The sequence below is a fragment of the Dryobates pubescens genome, chromosome 20 (genome assembly GCF_014839835.1).
Source record: "Dryobates pubescens isolate bDryPub1 chromosome 20, bDryPub1.pri, whole genome shotgun sequence".
NCBI lineage: Eukaryota > Metazoa > Chordata > Aves > Piciformes > Picidae > Dryobates > Dryobates pubescens.
The window spans coordinates 7,004,326-7,010,325 of NC_071631.1; positions in this window are offsets into that span (position 1 = coordinate 7,004,326).

A 6,000-nucleotide genomic window follows, 5' to 3' on the forward strand; every position below is an offset into this window, starting at 1 on the left:
AACAGGTGTAAAGGCAACAAGGAGGTGTGTGAGTGCAGCAGCAATCTTCACATCTCTCATCTTCTGAAATGAAAATAAAGCTTTGGAGAGCTCTCTGGCCTGTCCTGGGACACTTCAGGTTGTGGTTGTGGATGTTGTATTGATAGGACTCAGGGAAATGACTTTGAGCTGCAAGAGAGGAGATTGAGACTGGAGATTGGGAAGCAATTCTTGAGAGTGAGGGTGGGGAGACACTGGCACAGGTTCCCCAGGGGGGCTGTGGATGTCCCCTCCCTGCAGTGTTCAAGGCCAGGCTGGATGAGGCCTTGAGCAGCCTGGGCTGGTGGGAGGTGTCCCTGCCCATGGCAGGGGGTTGGAACTGGATGAGCTTTCAGGTCCCTTCCAACCCAAACCTGTCTCTGATTCTTTGAGTCCCTTCCAACCTGGCATCTGGGGATTCTGTGAACTGGCCACATTGTCCCATTTGAGGGAACTCACTGTGGAAGGCAGAAGTCACAGATTGCATCAGCTTGGAAGGGACCCTCAGAGGTCATCTTGGGGGCACCTCCAACTAGATCAAGCTGCCTGGGGCCGCATCAAGTCTGATCTTGGATGTCTCTAGGGATGGGACCTCAACTACCTCCCTGGGCAGCCTGTGCCAGTGTCTCACCACCCTCACTGTGCAGAACTTCCTCCTGATGTCCAACCTAAACCTCCTCTGCTCCAGTTTCAAACCTTTGCCTCTTGTCCTATCCCCACTGGCCCTTCTAAGGGAGGAAGAATGAGAGGGAAGAGAAGGGCTGGTGGTGGGCAGGGTGAGGTGGGTCTGCTGTATCTTTCACATGTGCTTTGTGTGCTGTGGGGCTTCAGAGAGCTCTTTTTCATTGGCAGTTGTGGGGAGGCTGATACAGGAAAGAGGAAAGGAGGCTCTGCCTGTGCCATACCTATTTGATGCTTAGCAGCCATGCATTGTAGTAATTACTTTACTAAGTTACTCAAACTCCCCTCTCACTTGATTTTTGGCATCTCTGGAGGATTTCTGTTTGCTTAACTCTCTCCAACTCTTTCCAGCATGCAGCACAGGATTTATTGCTATTGATTTGTGTGGCACCCAGGACAAGCTCCACGGCAGCGGGTGCAGGAGTGGTGCTTCTTCCAGGACCACTTCAGCCACCATTGAAACAGAGACTTCCCTGATTAACCAGAGAGGGAGGTGGACAGATTGGTACAATTTGATGACCTCAGCAATTAATTATTTATTGAGCTTTTAATTTTGCATCCATCATTCTAGCTCTGTCTCCCCTGACTTCCCAGAGTAGCTGCACCGGGAAGGTAAAGCATCAGCAGATACCCTGAGAAGGGGGGAGGCTTGCGGCTTTCTTTGGAGCAGCTCAGCTGTGCCTGTGTTAACTCCTGAGACTCCAGCAAGGTGCTGAGATCTACCTTGTCCCTGGGTGTGTGAGGCCTTCAGAAACCTTTAGTTTTCAGCCTGAAGAGAGCTGGGTTTCCCACAGCACAGAGCTGCAGGGCACATGATGTTCATCCATCCTGGCCCTGCAGCTGCTGTGTGCCCAGCCATGGGCAGAGAGGGGTTGCCATTGTTTTTCTTAGCATCCTGTATCACTCAGCATGAAACCTCTGCTTTCCTTGGGGCTTCAGGGATGTCTGCAGGTATCAAGAGGGCACTTCTTCCAAATTCACAAAGAGCTGAGGGTGTTTTGGCTTTTCCCCCTTCTTTTTTTGAAGGCCTGAGGGTGGCAGAAGGACACTGAGGCTTAGGGTAACTTGGTGCGATCAAGCACCAGCTTTCCTGGATGCCACTGCTTCCATGGCTATGTTGTTTAACTCATGGATTTGGGATCACCACCTCTGTGATCTAAGAGGAGATATCAGATGAGAGACCTGTGGGATTTTCTTCTTCCCTTACATCCAGGAGCACTTGTAGGATCTCTGCACACCTTACCCAGTGATGGATGGAGCTAGTGAGTAAGCCCCTGAGCTTCTAAGTCTCCTACACTTGTGCTTGTATAGTTCCTGGCTGTATGGAAGCCACTAGAAAGATGTGTAGGACAGCAGAAGTGATCTTCTGTCCAGCCCTCAGTTGAAACTACAAGATCTGAGCACAAAGGAGTGCATGGAGGATTGGCCTGAGACAGAGCAGATCTGGTCCCTTTGGCTCGCTCACTCACTGAGAGCATCAGGACCCTCCAGCTCCCCATTGGCTCCAAGGGAGGAAAATGGTCATTTGTCATTTTAGGGCAAAAAAAAGCACAAATCACTGAGGAGTTTCCATTAGCTGGACAGATCCTCCCACCAAGCTGGCTCTGTGATGTGGGAAATGAAAGAGCAAAGAAGGAGCTTTTGTTGTCCAAGTGTTTTCCTCCAAAGTTGGGTGAGTGAAGTGTTCATAGATTCACAGAATGGCTTGGGCTGGAAGGGACCTGAAAACTCATCCAGTTCCAACCCCCTGCCATGGGCAGGGACACCTCCCACCAGCCCAGGTTGCTCAAGGCCTCATCAAACCTGGCCTTGAATACTTCCAGAGATTAAGTGTCCCCAGACTCCCTGGGCAACCTGTGCCAGTGTCTCCCCACCCTCACTCTAAACAATTTCTTCATCTCCAGTCTCAATCTCCTCCCTCCCAGCTCAAAGCCATTGTCCCTCATCCTGTCACTCCCAGCCCTTGTCAGTCCCTCCCCTGCTCTCCTTGAGCCCCTTCAGGTACTGGAAGGCTGCTCTGAGGTCTCTCTGGAGCCTTCTCTTCTCCAGGCTGAGCAGCCCCAACTCTCCCAGCCTGTCCCCACAGGAGAGGTTCTCCAGCCCTCTCAGCATCTTTGTGGCATCCTCTGGACCTGCTCCAACAGATGGCTGAGCCCGGTTCTTCTATCCTTTGCTCCAGAAGGGATCCTACCTGAGATGTGAGAAGCCCAAGCAGAAAAACATGATCCCTGTGCTGGCCTGGTCCCACAGCCAGCTTCAAGCTGGTTCAGGTTGGATATCAGTGCTGGGAACAGCACTGCAGGGCCCCTGGGCAGGGGAAAAAACGCAGACACCCAACCCTCTTACCACACACTTTTCTTTTCCTCTTTCAGAGCTGGAGTATTTTATTGATGATCTGGGCTGCTTGGCTTCAAGAGCTCCCCTCTCCTCTCTGCTCTGTGCTGTGGAGAGAGCTGCTGGGAATCGCCACAATAAAACTTTAATTAAATGCCAGGCAATAATTTGCAGCGAGTCAAGTGTGGTACCTGCAGCCTGCTGCTGACATCTGCTCCCAGGCCCACAGGGCCATTAGTGACTTGGAGAAGCAGGAGAGAAAAGGAACCCCCAAACCAACAACAAACCCAAGCCCACACGGGTCCCCACTTACCTTGCTTTTCATTCTTGCAGCCCAGGGCAGAGAGACTGATTGCCTTTAATATTTTATAGCACTGCTTTGTTGCCATCCTTCCTGTGAGTCATTTTTCCACCAGAAAGCCCTGCTGGCCTGTCTTGGTTAACCCCTGCAGAGGGCTTAAAGGTGGTGGATGGTAAATCTCCTGCAGAAATGGCCTTCCCTGGGCGGTGCCACCGGTGCCACTGCGTCGCTGCACGGAGCCAGGAAGCAAAGGCTGCTTCAGCGCTCAGCCACCTGCATGCCCAGGGAAGGCAGCAGTGCTCTGGAGGCTGGCACAGGAATCCTGTGGTCATGGAATTCTTTGGATTGGAAGGGACCTTAAAGATCATCCAGTTCCAACCCCCCTGCCAGGTGACCCCCTCCTCACTAAAGCAGGTGACCCCATCCAACCTGGCTTAGAACACCGCCAGGGAGGGCGGTTCATGAGCTAAGCCCCCTCCAAAGTGAATGTATTCCTCTGCAGCAAGAACAGAGCATCTTCAGAGCTTCAAAGCTTTCCCTCCCCACACCCTCCAGTGTGAAATCAAAGATCAGGTTTTTTCCTCACCAGGGCTTTTTGCTCATTTCCTGCCTGCCCTCACACTCTTAAAACAATGAATCAGGATTAATTACCATCCATGGCAAGATCAAGATCATGCCCAACCAGGGCTTTCTTCTCATCTTCTGGGGGACTGAATTAAATTAACTCCCAAGCAATGATGGAGTGACCACACTGCCAGGCTGGGCTAAGTCAGCTCACCCAGGGGGAGCTGGTGCTGCCCTGTGAACCCAGCACTGCCACACAGCACCAGTCATAGAGCCATAGAATGGGTTGGGTTGGGAGGCACCTTAAAGATCATCCAGTTTCAAGCCTCCCTCCCACCAGCCCAGGTTGCTCAAGGCCTCATCTAGCCTGGGCTCAAACCCTCTCAGGGGTAAGACATTCACAGCTTCTCTGGACAACCTTTTGGTGTCTCACCACCCTTAGAGTAAAGAACCTCTTCCGACTAACCTGCTGTAGTTTCAAACCATTGCCCCAAGTCCTATCACTAGAGGCCCTCGCAAAAAGTTCCTCCCCAGCTCTCCTGTAGCCCCCTTTAGGTACTGGAAGGCTGCTCAAAGGTCCTCCTGGAGCCTTGTTTTCACCAGGCTGAAGAGTCCCAACTCTCCCAGCTTATCTTCATCACCTACTCTGGAGCTGCTTCATGAGGTCCAGGTCCTTCTTATATTGGGGACCCCAGAACAGGCTGCAGTGCTGCAGGTGGGGTCTCAGCAAAGCAGAGGAGAGGGGCAGAATCCCCCTGTCATCCTGCTGGCCTTGCTGCTTTTGATGCAGCCCAGGAGACCATTGAGCTGCCGGGGCGCATTGCTGGCTCACATCCAATGCCTCATCCCCCAGCACCCTTAAGTCCTTCTCTGCAGGGATGCTTTCAATCCACCCGTCACTCAGCCTGAATTTGTGCTGGGGTCTGCCCTGACCCAGCTGCAGGACCTCCTTGAACTTTATGAGGTTGGCATGGGCCAAACCGCTTGGAGGTTCCTGCTCAGGTTTGAAGCTCAGTTCCAGCTGCACTCCTCATGCATGGTTCCCCCCACACCCCCTCCCCATGGCTGAGTCTGCTGGAGCCCAAAATGAAGGTGATGATAATGAAAGTCTGCATCCTGGAAAGGAGCATTTCAAGTGCCAGCATTTCCAGTGAGGACCTTTGTCCAGCCCTGAGCTGTTTCAGTTGATGCAGCATGATGCTTGGTGAAGGGATTTGCCCCATCCCATGAAGGGCACAGAGTCACAGAGTGTTTTGGGTTGGAAGGGACCTGTAGAGATGTCTGTGCTCCTGCAGCTACCTTTGGCCTTTCACTTTTCACATGCTTGCAGCTGCTTTTGATCCCTCTACAACTACCTGAAGGGAGGTTGTAGACAGACGGATGTTGGTCTCTTCTCCCAGGCAAGCAGTACCAGAACAAGAGGACACAGTCTCAGGCTGCGCCAGGGGAGATACAGGCTGGATGTTAGAAAAAAGTTCTATACAGAAAGAGTGATTGCACATTGGAATGGGCTGCCTGGGGAGGTGGTGGAGTCGCCATCGCTGGAGGTTTTTAGGAGAAGACTTGACGGGGTGCTTGGTGCCGTGGGTTAGTTGCTTGGGCGGAGTTGGATTGGTTGATGGGTTGGACGCGATGATCTTGAAGGTCTCTTCCAACCTGGTTTATTCTATGTATTCTATGTATTCTATGTATTCTAAAACGTCTCCAGTGGCTTTGCTAAGGGATATCTTGAGGTCTTGCCAGGTTTTAGATGAAGAAATGGACTCACTAAGCATTTTGGGCCATTCCTTGTGTTTTCTTTAAGTTGCTGACCAAAGAGTCTGGACTTAGAGTACTGTGTCCAGTTCTGGGCCCCTCAATTCAAGAGAGTTGTTGAGATGCTCAGAAGTGTCCAGAGAAGGGCAACAAAGCTGGTGAGGGGTCTGGAGCACAGCCCTGTGAGGGAGCTGAGCTTGTTTAGCCTGGAGAAGAGGAGGCTCAGAGGAGATCTTATTGCTGTCTACAACTACCTGAAAGGAGGTTGTAGATAGGTGGGGGTTGGTCTCTTCTCCCAGGCAACCAGCACCAGAACAAGAGGACACAGCCTCAAGCTGTGCAGGGGG